Genomic DNA, 14,710 nt, shown 5'->3' on the forward strand with positions numbered 1-14,710 from the left:
CTTTGAAAGCGGAAGCTTACACGGAGGTTGGCAAATATTAAAGAATCCGGAGTCATGGAAAGCTCGGGTAGAGTGCTCTTCTCCTTGAGACAAACAATAATACCTATAATAGAAAAGCGCGATCGCGGCAAAAGCTCAGAGAAGTCGTCAAGTTGTGCAGAAAACACAGCGATAGGAGTTGGCGGCGACTCTACGAAGCGGGAGTAGCAGGCTGACGAAAGCTCCGGCTGTCGGCTCCCAGAAAATCGGTTACAATGGAACAGACGGAGTGCTAATTGGTCTGAGCCTCGTGATTTCGCCGAAATTTCCAGCGGCCTGCTCGTTATTCGTAGATTTTGATTTGCCGGAAAATCTTTAACGAATGTGTTCGGTGCTCGTTTTATCTTTCGCGGTTTCGCTCATGCCACACACTACTCACTCATAACTTAACAACAGGTTGTGATATTCGAGAGTCCGAAGATGATCGCATAAATTTCAAACAAGAGTAATTTTCAAATGTTTTGCAAAGTGTCATGCCGATGTCCGTACGTACATCCATATCACGCTTTCCTAAGTAACGAACAAACGGTTGGCGAGCTACGAGGCTGATTAGTATCGATTGAGCTACTTCGCTTATCTAACTATATACGATGTACAATCCTGGTTACAATATTTTGCATCACCATGTAGTATGCACCTAGCGTATCGTGATATGCTAGGCGATACTGTTTTCAGTTAGCGAGCGAGTTGAACAACCCGATGGAACGTGACATTTTTTCGCATCTTTTCAGAAATCGCCTTATACGCCTTCACTGCTTGACTTTCAAATTAATCTGCCTTACGGCCTTTCAGTAACTCATTTGTTTTCAATTACCGATTTGGATGACGATAGTGCTTGTATGCAATGTTGCTTTAATCCGAACTTACAAGAGAAGGCAGCCTGATTTACATATTATAATTAGTTACACAGTTTTTGTCTTGTATGATTTCGGTACTTACACGGTTCAATGTTTCCGTTTGTGGAAAAAATTAATTGAAAAACAGATAAGATCAGGGTGAATTTTTCGCATGGCAATTGCCTCGCTGAAACACGCACAAAAATACAGGCAAACGCAACGTCGTGCACGAGTCTCATGAAATTTAACAAAACGTCAAAAATTAAGTGAAAAAACGAATGTCAGTTTCAAAAAATCTATTGTACACTCTTGACAATAAACGTCGTAACGTCGGGTATCGAGATTCTATAATCAGCGAAGACTTCGTCGGCGATAAAATCGGCCGTGAATTCACGCTCGGTAGGATTCAAATTTTCTAAAGAGAATGAAACCATTATTGGTTAATAAAATTTTACGATGGCGTTTATTTTGGGTCGGTTGCTTTTCTGTTTATTAAAACTCGGCACTCAATGCCGCCTCCCTCTTGCCGGTATCGCAAACACCGTCTTCTTCTTGCCAGATGCGAATGTACTCCAAGTCGTCTAGACTTTCTCCGAAATTTGTCCCGACAACTCAAGGGGCTGCTTCCCGGGGATAAATACTCTTGTGAACGTGCCGTTATACCGAACTGGGAACCGAGCCCATCCTCTTCCGAGGGTTGCTTGACACTCGGGAATCTAACCGAAGCCTCTTCTCTCCGGTCGCCCTTGCATCAACCGGTGAAGAGGACCATCGTCGAGTGTCTATGAGATAGGAGGACAAAAGCAGCCTGAAGTGCGTATCTCAGATGTATTTCAGGTGCGTAGTTTCGCAGATGTGATCTATATCCCGAAAGAATCCATCCAAGGTGATATTCAATCTTAAAGCTATCCATATTTCTTCTCCACATTGGAACTTTGGCCGGAGACAAATAATCCGTGAAATTTCAATAAACATTCTTTTCAATTTATCGCATCTTCGATATCGTCAGGCGTCATCTAAACGGTTTAATCTATTGATATTGGTCTGTAATACGCGGATATAGTTCTTACAAAGAGAAAGTTTTTATAGCCTGTAGTAAAATAAATATTTATCGCTCGGTGATAAATTTAACCGCCCCGTCAGTGTGCCGAAACCTAGTCACGCCTTAGGGGCATCTGCTTGACGTACGTTTCGTACAACGTTCGTGGAACATGTAGGTATGTATCCTGTAGCTTTCGCCGAGACGTCTCTCCGAGTAAGAGTATCCGCACATCTTCCCACTCGCGTTCCGCGAAAGGGGTTCTAAATTGAGGGCGCCCATTTCGCAGCCTCTTAATTGAAAGACGCGGAAATATTACTCTCGCCCTCAAATTATCTCCGAATGGATGTGGCGACATCGAGTACCGCGTATAAGTATAAGAAATTTGTTGAATATAAATTGCTCCTGCAGAAACGAGAGACGAGCTTTTGATTTTTCGTTACAGATGCCGTTTCGAAAGCCTCGGTACAACCCAGCAGCCATCGTTAACGATCCTAGCTCGTTTGAAATTATTTCGGTATAAAACCTGGAATATTTTGCTGCAGGGTAAAAATCGTGCGTCACGCGACTTGCTTTGAGCTTTCGTTTCTGCCGGTTACATGCACGAGTTCCAACGACGAATGAACAAATATTGCATCTTTCAACTTTTGCCATAGTCGGGGTCACCTTGCAGTTTTTCATAAACCTCGCTCGAATCGGTATGAGTGACACTGCAGAGACGTGCTGAACTAAGACAACGCGAGGAATGGCTTACAGACGTGTGACGAAGAAATGTAGGCGAGAAAGGAAAAGGAAGAGAGAAAGGAGGAGGCGGCGAGAAAAGTTTTCTTTCTTTCAACCCTCGGTGGTTGTTTCAATAAAAGTTCATAGCCTGTACGAGGGCCAATGCTGAGTATCGGTCGTTACGACCAAACGTTGTACAAGGAAGATTCCGAAAATAAACGGGAAACGAGAAAAAGAGCAGGTCGAAATAGAATATAATAAAGAAGAAGGGGGCGGAAGGAGGTACCAAGATGCAGGATAAAGCTAAGAGACAGTCGAGAATGAATGTGCGGCAGTCAGTGTCATTTTTCTTCGTGTACATGTAGAGCACGTGTAGAGTAAAAAGGAAAGCATGCATGCACTCGCCGCGCCTGGCGTTGGTCTGTGATTTTAATAAATGTTTCCCGAAACCCTATAGGGAGACATTGGCGTCGTACTGAACAAGGGATTCAAAGTCCTCGAAGGAGCTATCGATGGAGAATTTGTAGCAGACTCACGAGAGTCGCGAGGAAAGTGGACTGATTTATTGATCGAGAGAATTCTTGTGAATCTGTGTGCGAGTTTGGCGTGTTATAGGCTCGGAGTAATTCTGTTTAACAGATTAATTATTGCTGTATTCATCTAATAACGACGTAATTCCTTGGGATTCGATTTCCCTTCTCTTTCTTCGGACCTACGAGGGTGTTACGTGAACCGATATCACTGCGTTTCAACTTTGGCTATGCGCCCGGGGACAAGATTTATTTAATGTCACACGAACCTCTCGCATAATTTATTCTTTTCGGGCCACGATTTTTCTAGCTTCAACGCGTGGCCTCCACAAAATCACAGTGTGGCACAGTGCGAAATTTTCAACTCTGGCGAACCGGAGACGCAGCGCCAAGTGCTGCTAATCAGGCATCGGAAGTTAAATTTCTTTATACTGTGCTTGCAAGTTCCATAGATTTCTCGATAATTTAACTATTACTTGATTTTTTTATTAATTTCTCAAGTTTTTTATATCATCATTCGCGACTACAAAAGTATGTTTCATATCGTTACTGACTTATTGCAGAGATAAATCTCTTAACTCGTCAGAAAAAACACCGAGTACTCAATATAGATGATAAATCTTGTTCCCAACGTAATTGATATCGGACGATGCATGAACTGTGTATGATCCGGAAGGCATGGAATTATAATATACGGATATCAAATTTCACATACAGCCAGAAATTATTTTACTTGCCGAGTCAAGAAACACGCGACTCGGAGCTTTCCTAGCTGCAGGCAAAGTTTCCAAACGAAATTAATGAAAACACCGATCAGTAAATTCTGCATTCGTGGATCCGGAAAGGATGAATAGGGCCACATTAATTCGGAAACCGAGATCATTGTGACTGTTGGCAAATGGTATCAAAGGTCAGAAGATCTGGCGTTCAACACCAGACCGCAGGATGTTGGTTTTAAAAGAGACGTAGGTGTCGGCTGCGAATTTGTTCGTGTAAAAAATGCGGTCGTCACGAAATTGGGCCAACCACCCGCGGTAAATACGCAACCGTAAAAGATCTTCCCTAATGTCAGCCCGTTTTTCCGCTCCTCGTTCCAGCCGCTCTCTCGAAGACAAATCGTAGCCAGGCAAAACGACACTATCCTCGCAAATCCGTGCGCGCGAAGGATATGCTGAAATCGCCACAGTTTCACGGTGTCCATAAATCAGTAATTCTAGGATATGGTCCACATCGTACAGCCCGCGGTCGGCACTCTCGTATTTATTACACATTTTTGGAAATCCATTGCTAACATTTTTCTCGTTCGTGACGAAGGTCCGTTGCCATTATTGTAACAGCATCGCGGAACTGTCTCACACAGAGACGATTCAGCCATGCGGCCCTTTTAGTCGATTGCCAAAAGAAAAGGAAGAAATTGTTATGAGAAAAAAAGAAAATCATTCGAATACGGTGGAAAAAAAGCTCCGAAATACCAGACGGTGAATTTCTTACCAAACTTCAAACAAACTTTCAGGTCTGTTTCTTTGCTTCGTTACCCACGTTTCAGAGGTATAACGAAACACCCGACCATTCGCGGTGTAATCATTCTCCTGGAATTCAATCGGCAAGTAACCCAGACATTTGAGTTGATTTTAGAAAGATTTTAACCTAGGCTCTTCAGGTTTACAATCGTTTCTTCTTTCCGTTAAGAGGACCGAGATACCGAGGCATATTCCTACGCTTGATGTACGAAATTATCAAAGCCTGAAGATTGTAATTCATGCTGAATACAAGGGACGGTATCTTCCTGGTTACGTCAAAGCAAACGGTTCAGTAATTTCGATGAATATTCGAGGCGCGCGCAACAAGCCAATGGTCGTAACCCTCATCCCCTATAATTTCTTCGTCGTTAAAAGTTATCACCGTACACGTGTACCCAAAACGGCTTACCACGGATAACGAGGAACCGTATACCAACTTCTGCTGGGCGAATAACGCGGTGAAAATATTTGCAAAAAAGAAAAAAAGGAAAGAATAACAACAAAATGATTGGTTTTTTACAATCTCCACCCTCCGTTAGCTGTCCCTCTTCAATCCCACGTCACCGTCGTACCGTAAATCGATCTTCCAGTCCAATGCAGCTCAATTTGTACACGAGCAGCTAACTACCTAGGTACGTGCAATTCGCGCTCCGCTCTTCATTTGCAGTTGGTCATATCGCCTTTTTCCTCCTTCTCTGTTTCACTCCCATGTACGTACACTGGTGTTTGACCCGATTCTTTTCCACGTTTGTGACGTCACACGCCTGCAGGAATGCCAGATCAATGGACCCCCGGTAGAGGAGAAACCCTTGGAAACTGCATCCATGCCTGCAGACACGTGAGGATCCTGCCAATGATCGTCCTTTCGCGAGCACACGAGTTGATCTGTTCGATCTTTCGTTCAGCGATCGCTCGCGTCGACTCGACACTTTTGCATTTGCAATAGTAATACAACGAGCGTGTTACAATAATAATACATAAAGACTGACCGAAGCTTCGATTTCGATTTCGATTTCGGTTTCGGTCGTACTTTAATTATGAATAACTCAAGCCAGACCAGAGTGAACGAAACGATAACCAGATTTCATTGTGCAGTTGCACGCATGCCGTAAAATCTCCCGCTCTATAATCGCGTTTGTGCTTGTCTAACGCGATGCGAGGGTGTATGAAATAGCGATTCGCGTCATGCCCGCAAGGACGAGCGAACCCTTGTCGGGCGGGTGAAAAGGGTGAATCGTGCTCGGAGGAGAGGAGGAATTCAGGCCAAAAATAGAAGCTTGACATACACGTGCAAAGGCCACGCTCCTCGGGGATGTGTAGGCGTGCGTTGTGACGAGGTGCGGGCGAGAGTAAACCGCGCTCTTCGAAAGCCGACTTCGTCATCCCGCGAATGTGTGTAACGCCTTCGCAGATGCTCGAGGGCAATCCCACCGTGTTTTCCTTTCTATCTCTCTCTCTCTCTCTCTCTCTCTCTCTCTTTTTCTCTCTTTAGATTGTTATTCATTCTTCCCGCAAAGAACCGTTTTCAGGCACGACGAATTACTGTCATGATATTGTATTATAGGTAGGGGTGGTGGGGCAAAAAAAAATAAATAAAATGTTTATTTATGTAATTCATAATTAATAAAAAATTTAGGTGGTTAATTTTGTCTCTTGTTGTTTAAAAAATTTCAGAGGGTCCACTTTGCCCCCAATTTTTTTGAGACATCAAACATTTTATGGTGCCCACTTTGCCCCACCCTACCCTATAGCTTGGAAATTCCTCTTGTATACAGTACGTACTATATGAAAATACTGCAGGCATTTGTGTCATGTAATTTTTCGCGCTTTTCTTTTCGCGCGGGGCTTCGGAACACGTGGAGAAAGAACTAAACAACCAGCTTTGGCAGATAGAGTTTCAGTCTTTTACGGGTATAACGATGCTCGAGTCGTTCGTAGTTAAATCGAATTCTACCCTGCCCTAGTGAGGAGAATCTTTTACGTGACGAAAAAGGCGAGAGCCTATTGGCTGATTGAATTACCCCGCTGCAATTAATTGTACTTAATTACAATTGAACGCCGGGCTGAATTGGTCTGACTTTTCTAACGTGAATAATTGACTGGAAAAAACCACAGATGGGAATTGGATTGATTGACATTTTACGACTCTTAATAAATCGAATTCTACCATATTTCACACTTTTAGACCTGAAAGAAAATCGTTGAATTGTTTAATCAAGAACTGAGCTTCAGCTTCGCGCCGTTTGCTCAAAGTCACAAAGACTATAGACGGATTGCCTGCGTGGAGACGTTGAATTTTGTCAGACTTATTCGATATAACATAGTGGAATAGCGTGTCGCAGTGTTCGCGGAATGAGAGCCCCGGTCATGACGTCACATAAGCCTCAGTGACGTCACAGGAGCGTTCGATACACGAGAGTTCGGTGGTGGGGATGTTTAACTGAGATAAGCGGAGAGAGAGCGGGACAGAGAAAGAGATGGATAAATACAGAGAGAGAGAGAGAGAGAGAGAAAAAACAGAACGCAAAAATTATCCTTATTCTAAATTGTTGAATCGAGAGCTGCGAATAAATTCTTCTTTCGCTGATCCAATCAGTCGTGTAGGAGGCAATTTGCAGTTTCAACGAATTCATTAAGCTTGATTTAATTTTATACACCCCTTCGTGCCACCCGCGTGAGATATAAGTCACGTGTTGTTCCCCCTGACTCACACACACACACACAGATTTGCACTTATCATATATGACTTTTTACCTACTTACTTTACTCTACTTTTTAGGTATTTTCCACTTAGACTTATAATCTGATACCGTTAATTAAGCTTGTACAATTCCGGTAATTAATTATTTTTCACTTAATTTTCACTTTACTCAAAGCTCTGATCTGTAAGAAGATCTCGTCCTTACGGTCGGATAGCAAAGATGGAGAAGGCGTGATTACGCCGGCTGTCGAGATATTCCGTTGCGTGTTATACGTGCGCGCAAATCAAGATAGGTGATAAAAACAAGAGGAAAAAGTTTTCGTGAAAATTTCGGTCTTCCGTGTCGGTTGCGATTTTCAATATGACGTCACTATATTTTCATTCTTCCGTTATACTTGGAAACAAAAGAGATCTGATCACGCGACGAGTAGACGGAATGACGTGTAACTCATAACTTTTACGCCTTCGAGCGATATTGCTTATTAAGATTTCTCGACGTTGCGATTTCTTTTGCTAATGCCAAAGATTCTCGATCGAAATTCGTGATGGAAGAGTGAGCGCTTAACGTGCATTGAAAATTTATGGAACAGTTCGCGGTTGGTTTTGCACTAATTGCGGGTAATAGTTGCTCAACCACTTTACACTTTGAAAAAACGTTTCCCATACTTTCTTTCGAGAGATTCTTGCTTTTGAATTTGAGTCAATTCTTCGCCCATCACCTCAACTCTCAGAATATCCGCCATCAAAGCTCTCGGAGAAATTCAAAAGCGCATCAAACGCGACGTGATCAATATTTGAACGTGTAGTGTGTTCGTGAAATTTAAAAACCATCAATTATTCATGTGAAAAAGCCATGCCTGCGTGACCCAGCTCTTACCGCACTTTGTATCCACTAAATAAATCCAGCGCTACAGCTGCAATGGCTCTTAAGCAGGTTCCTACATCGTAGGTACGTACCACTAGTAAATCTCAAAGATGAAGATATGCTCTTCCTGAATGCACATCGCGAGTAATAATAAAAAATTTCGCTGAGTTACCACGTCGGCTTCCATGTCTTGGTTTTTATTTTTTCTTTCCTGTACCGCGGGCGTTGTGTATTGCAAAAAAAAAACAAAGAAAAATGACAAGAATTTGCGACGCGTGGCAGTTGGATAAAAACTGTATCTACACAATTTGCAAAAATCACTGAGCAGTTGAGAACTATTGCTGGTTATTTTTATACGCTAAATTACGTATTCTCTGAATGTACTTATTTAACAATAAAAAAAAAAAAAAAAAAAAAAAAAAAAAAAAACCACACCTCAGATTCTGCAAGTATCAACATATTTGAATATTTTACATGTTCGTGCCAGTACAGTAGTTGCCAAAGATCTAAAATACGTCGACTCCCGTACAGAAGTTGTGTGATTTGAATAATCAATGCAAAAATTGAATGCGATATATACACTGTTTAGAAAAAATCACAACGACAAATCAATAAACGCTTGAAAAAACCAGAGTAAGCAACTCGCATGCAGATAACACGCCTACTCACGGTAGTTACTTGCATGCTTATTCAACTCTATGAACTTTCTAAGCAGGCACCTAAGTCTAACGGAATTGTAGTAAAGAACTTGGGGTGTCTGACTCGAATCCAACAAGAAACCTGACCGTTTAGTTACGCGTGCACTCGTTAATTAAACTCCAGAACTCGATCGACTATTATGTAATCCATTATTGCACAAGTGAGCTGTCCAATCCGGTGGGTGTAGAATGGTGCTCGTAATTTGTAATCGCAAAAATTGTCGAAATGCTGTAATATCTGCTTTCCAAGTAACGGAGCTCGTTGCATTAAGCATAATTACTCTGTTTCAATGCAAATCCTGCAAGCAATACGAATATAATTATAATGCTCTCTTTAAAGTTCCCGCGGGAATCGGAGGAGGCGATGGATTGGCTGGAAGACTTCTGACGTCGCTGATTCTATACGGTGCCATATTTGAAATCGGGCGGGAAATCCGAGAAGTATAATAAGGAAAAGGTTATGCTCCCCAGCATATGAGTTTAGACAATCGCTGAACGAGCAGCGAAATTTCCTGCTCCGTCAAAGATGGGAGGAATGGAAATGGGAAAAAGACGAATAAGCAAGGAGTGCTCAGCAGCCGTCCGAACCGTAGCTGCTGATGAGATATCGCTTTGACGGTTACCGGGCGCCCCGCTGTTTGAGATGCGAGGCAGATCAGCCGCAGTGCGCCATCCTGGCCTCAACCCCGCAGAAAAACACCGAGTGACGAGGAGATGGTGCAGGGAGAAGTCGCGACGACCCGGCTAGCTCCCGGCTAGTATTTTTCATTAATTTTGGAGCAACGTAGGTCAGGCTCATGAGGTGTAATGAACGCTTGCATGGCTAATTTATACTGACAAACTTGTATAAATTCCGTCTGCAGTTTAATTACGTGTTTAATATTGAACGATAGAAATTAGAGGACTTATACTGACCGCGCTGCATCCGTTCGTCGCGTTACTCGCGGGTATAATATATTAGTAAATAGGTACACAGGAAACGCAGAATTTTGCCTGGTGGAAGTTGATTAAAATTCAACGGTAGGTACTGCGGTAACATTAAACCGAATTTTCTGCACGTTATGTGGATGTGCGTGTACGTGACTCCATTCATTCGGTTGGTGGTTAGACGTCTGTGGCTCTATCCGATTAAATGGAAACAAACAGCCTCCATAAAACGCCAAGTTGATTCAATGAAGGGACGTTTCGGTGCAAATCAGGCTGTGAAACTTATACGCAACATTTGTATATTGGAGGTGTTGAAATCCAGGCGCGTGGATCAATCCACCGAATGAAAAAGGCGCGCTAGCTATTCTGTTGGAAAATTTTATTCGCATTGTTTTTGCTTCGGAAATCGTTTAAGATTGAAAACCCAGAATCTTATATCGGTAGCGGTTCTGTTTAAAATTCTCCTTCCGCAGCAACGTTTGCCAACATCGATTTTCCTTGCTTTGCAAGAATTTAAACACAACGATGCTTGAAGATTTTCTACAGTGCATTTCTTTATCAACAAGAATGGTCAACCAGTGCTGCTCTTCGGATATTTTAAGCCAATGCTGGAACCAGGCCAAACCGTCGTGCGTACTTATTCCAGGTACCGGTCGATGGAATTCCGCCTGCGCATGTGCATGTGCATCGGTAAGTTACCAACTGCGAAGAAAATCATTTGATGGTAAGCCAATAAGTGTTATATTTAATTTTTTTTTTTTTTTTTGAAATTGATTATTGGCAACATTTCCATTGAAGGAATAATTGAAAATCTTGTCTTACCAAAACCTGGAAACTGAGTTTTATACAAAGTAAAAAATAAAAAAGAAATACCTTTCGGAAATAGAAATTAGTTATGATCGATGTATTAGATTATACGAAATTTTTTTCACGAGGTACTTGAATCGTAAAAACGTTTGTTTTTCACTTTATACCCAAAGTTGACAGCAGACGAGAAGAGTTGCAGACATTCAAGAGACACTGACTCATCTGAGGTGAAAAAAAAAATTGATGAAAAAATTGAATACCTTGTTTTATATAATGATTAAAATTTTCTGCATGAGACAAACTGCGCGTTGTTCTTTACACGTGTAGTAATTACGAATTGACGTAGCATGACGGACTTCGTTATTTTACATCTGCAATCGGAGTTTGAATAATTACCCGTCTGTAGGCTTTCATTTATTTTCACTGTACACCGTATGTCGTTTGCTTTATCAAAAACCAGTGCCAGTTACCAATTAGAGCGATGCTGACGCCAGTATTTCATACATTTGTTGCATATACGTATACAATGTCATTGTAATGCAAAAGATAAGGAGCGATGTCAACCTCATGTCTATATACGTTTATAAGTTCAGTACACGTGCTCCTGAAAGATTTCTTAAAAATTGCCAGACGCTATTCACGCCTGTCCATAATCAGCGCTATCGCTGCAAGTGCATAAGAAATTATCCCTACCACTGTTGCTTTACGCGTCTTGTATCAATAAATACGATTATTCGCTGGACATTTATTAAACGTTGACACGCTCACGAATGTAGGCTGTTTATGTCAGCTTTTACGATCCCTTAATTCGAACCATCAGAACGAACATAAAATTCTGCGTGATCGGTTATTGCCTTTCCACAACGCGCATGTCACGATCTAATGGATTTCGATCAAATGCTCAAGGAAGACGATATTACCTTTGATGATGTGATATTGTTAACTGTCTAATTCTGATTTCAATTCGAGTCACTGAAAACTGATAAATTTATTGTTAAACATCTTTGATCGTCGGATCTTCTGAATCGATGACCTTTCCTGCACACCGTGGTCAAACGATGAATGGGTAGAATGAAGATAGGTAGCCTTAGTCGAGAGTCAAATGGGATTACGTCATGTTTGGTCAAACAATAGTGCGGCTACACCCATCAAGCGATTTATCAATCACGCCGGAGTGAACATAAATGAATGTGGGCTGACTAGATGCATATCTTGACTAGCTACGACATTAATGACTATCAACATCGGGTTGATGAGAATGCAACGAAGATTTGTTGCTGTCTGATTAATACCTAATTACCTGAGTTTAACGGCTGTTGAACTCCATTGTGTGCGACGAGCAATTAGTCATTAGAATATATTGGTATATATATCATTAGAATTATATATATATATATATATATATATATATATATAATATACATATATATGTATACCACCACGATTTTCTTTTCCCAATCAGTGTCAGACAGAAAGCTTGTTAGTTCTCACTTTATCGACAGCCAGCTGATTCAAATCCAATTGATTACAGATTGAATTTACACTCGGTGAGAAAACCTGCGCTTTGTAGACTCCTGTCACGTGATTTCAACGAGTTTTGATGATTTTCAAATTTAGAATCACGATAGTCCGCTATATAGTCACAGGTGACTCCAAATGAGCACTCGAAGCATTATGAACTTGACACTTTTATGTGCTAGAAAAATATTTAATTTTTCATAGTCATGCACAGCCGAGACTAACGAGCTTCACACTGATTAGACGATATTAACACGGAACGAAGACGGATGAGGATTTTCCGACAGCTTGCTGCAGGAAATAATTAACACGACGCAGAGTCATTTGACAGAAGAAACGGAATTCCAATTGAGGGAAAGGAATATTAAAGAATGAATTACAATTGCGGAGAAGAAACGATCGCGCAACAACGATATCTCTAAACCGTATATATAATATAAGAAAATAATGTACGGGTGACGTGTGCTGCACACGATTCGTCGCCTAGACAGTGAAAGCGCGTAGGTAATGACCGTGTAATGAAAATCTGTCGCTTTATTATATAGCTGTAACGATCGCTATCCTTATTACTCTTATTATAGCCTCGTCTTAGACGCCTTATAGAGGTATAATGACGTACGGACAATGAAGGATAGAATAAAAATACCGCACGTCTATGAAATATATAATAATACACTAAGTGACCATCATAAAGATGCAAAGATGAAATCTCTCTTTCTCTCTTTTTCCTTCTCTCTTTCGCGAAATAGCCGCGCAGCTGTGCAAAGATGACTGCACAGTAACAATTCGTGGAGGATACGTGAGTCACTAACGCACATAGAATCCGGCCGTTCTGCATCCCGCGTACGTGCCACGCAAACAAAGTCAGCATCTTCTGCTGACCCAATTGGGAAACCCTCTGGACAGTTGTGCCTCAGATTTTAGGGCGACCAACGATGAGTTTATCAAATTTCTAATTAGTTTACCACGGGTTGTGGAAATCTGGGTGAACTAACACTCGGGAGGTTCGTTCGTTTGTTTACCCTTCGATGTTAATGATTATCACATACTTTTGTGATTTCAAAATGAACAGTAGTATTTTTGTTACAGTATCAACCATGGAAGTCGTTGGAAATCAAATCTTCTCAAAAGTGGTACTGAAGTCGATTTCAGGCCCTGCCATAATCGTCTTCGATACTCTAAACAGTTTGGAATTCTTCCCGGGCGGAAGTAGGGTGAGTTTATCTTATCGTATTAATCATCTACGACAAATGGCGGATCATACGGTTTCGATCAGGTTGTAGGCATTAGTTTTTGGAATAAAAAACATTCAATTTGTCAAGCTAAAGAAAAATACTTCAATCACCTATTACTCGAAGGGGTTCACAAAAATCACTTCGTTTTATTGCTCCTCAGTGATATGACCATGAGTATATATATAGTATACGTATAGACGTTATCGATATGTACCGTTATTCACACGGAAATAGACTCTCCAATCGTACGTCGTTCTAACTTTGTCATTGACCCTTCAACACCATTATTGAGTTTCTCTAGTGACGTCGCGCGATTCCGGACATCGATATTTGTTCACCCAAAATCGGAATCTTACGACGTTACTCATCTCGATCTTGCAGTAGGTAAACTCCGCATTTACACGCATATAATATTGCGTGTATTATCACGCGTGCATCTCAAACCCCGGACAGTTCCGGGTAAATTTGAAAAGCGAAGATAGCGAGGATCGATTGATTTTCAGTCGTTGAGATTGTTGAGACAACTTTTCCTTCACCCTGCACAAGCCGCACGGAGATAATGACAACGAGCGTAATTGTCATCAGTATTGCCCGATATATATCATAACAACGCGTGGATGAATAGAGGCAAGACGATGGGCATGGATTGTGTGTATACAGACGGCGGTAATACTGCCGGTTATAATCGTAACCATCCATGGACGATTCCAAGAAGAAAGGATCATACGCGTATAATGGCTGTTTGTATTTTCACTTGGAACGTGACGACTCGCGTCATCATTGTCTTCCTAGATTTACCGCATAAACAGCGACGCTTCTATTCCCTTCGCGATTATTTCTCTTACCTGTAGCTATCATCGAGCTTATAGATATTCAAGGCGGGTAGCTCGCTAATTTTTTCCCCAGTTAAATCTTACCGCGTATTGCGGTAGCTGCAGGGAATTAAGCGTATAGTGCATGGAGATTGAAGGTTTTCCTATATTATGGGTACAGACCAGCAGCTTTCGTTTACACCAAAGCTGCAAAGTACGTTTCTAATGACAGGGAGCGTTGACGCCGCGCGACTACCTTTTACTTTCCATTTTACAACGCGATTTATTATACCCGTACAAAATGTATATTAATGCATAAGTGTATGCAAAGGTATGTACTGTAAGTATGGTGTACACGTATGTTACGTCGTTGCGGTACAGTAGTTCTGCAAATCAATGATAAAACAGCAAATGATATAGATTTGCGAAACGTATACCTTCGGGTTATATTGCGATTTAA

Source organism: Diprion similis, chromosome 2, assembly GCF_021155765.1.
Source record: "Diprion similis isolate iyDipSimi1 chromosome 2, iyDipSimi1.1, whole genome shotgun sequence".
Taxonomy (NCBI): Eukaryota; Metazoa; Arthropoda; class Insecta; order Hymenoptera; family Diprionidae; genus Diprion; species Diprion similis.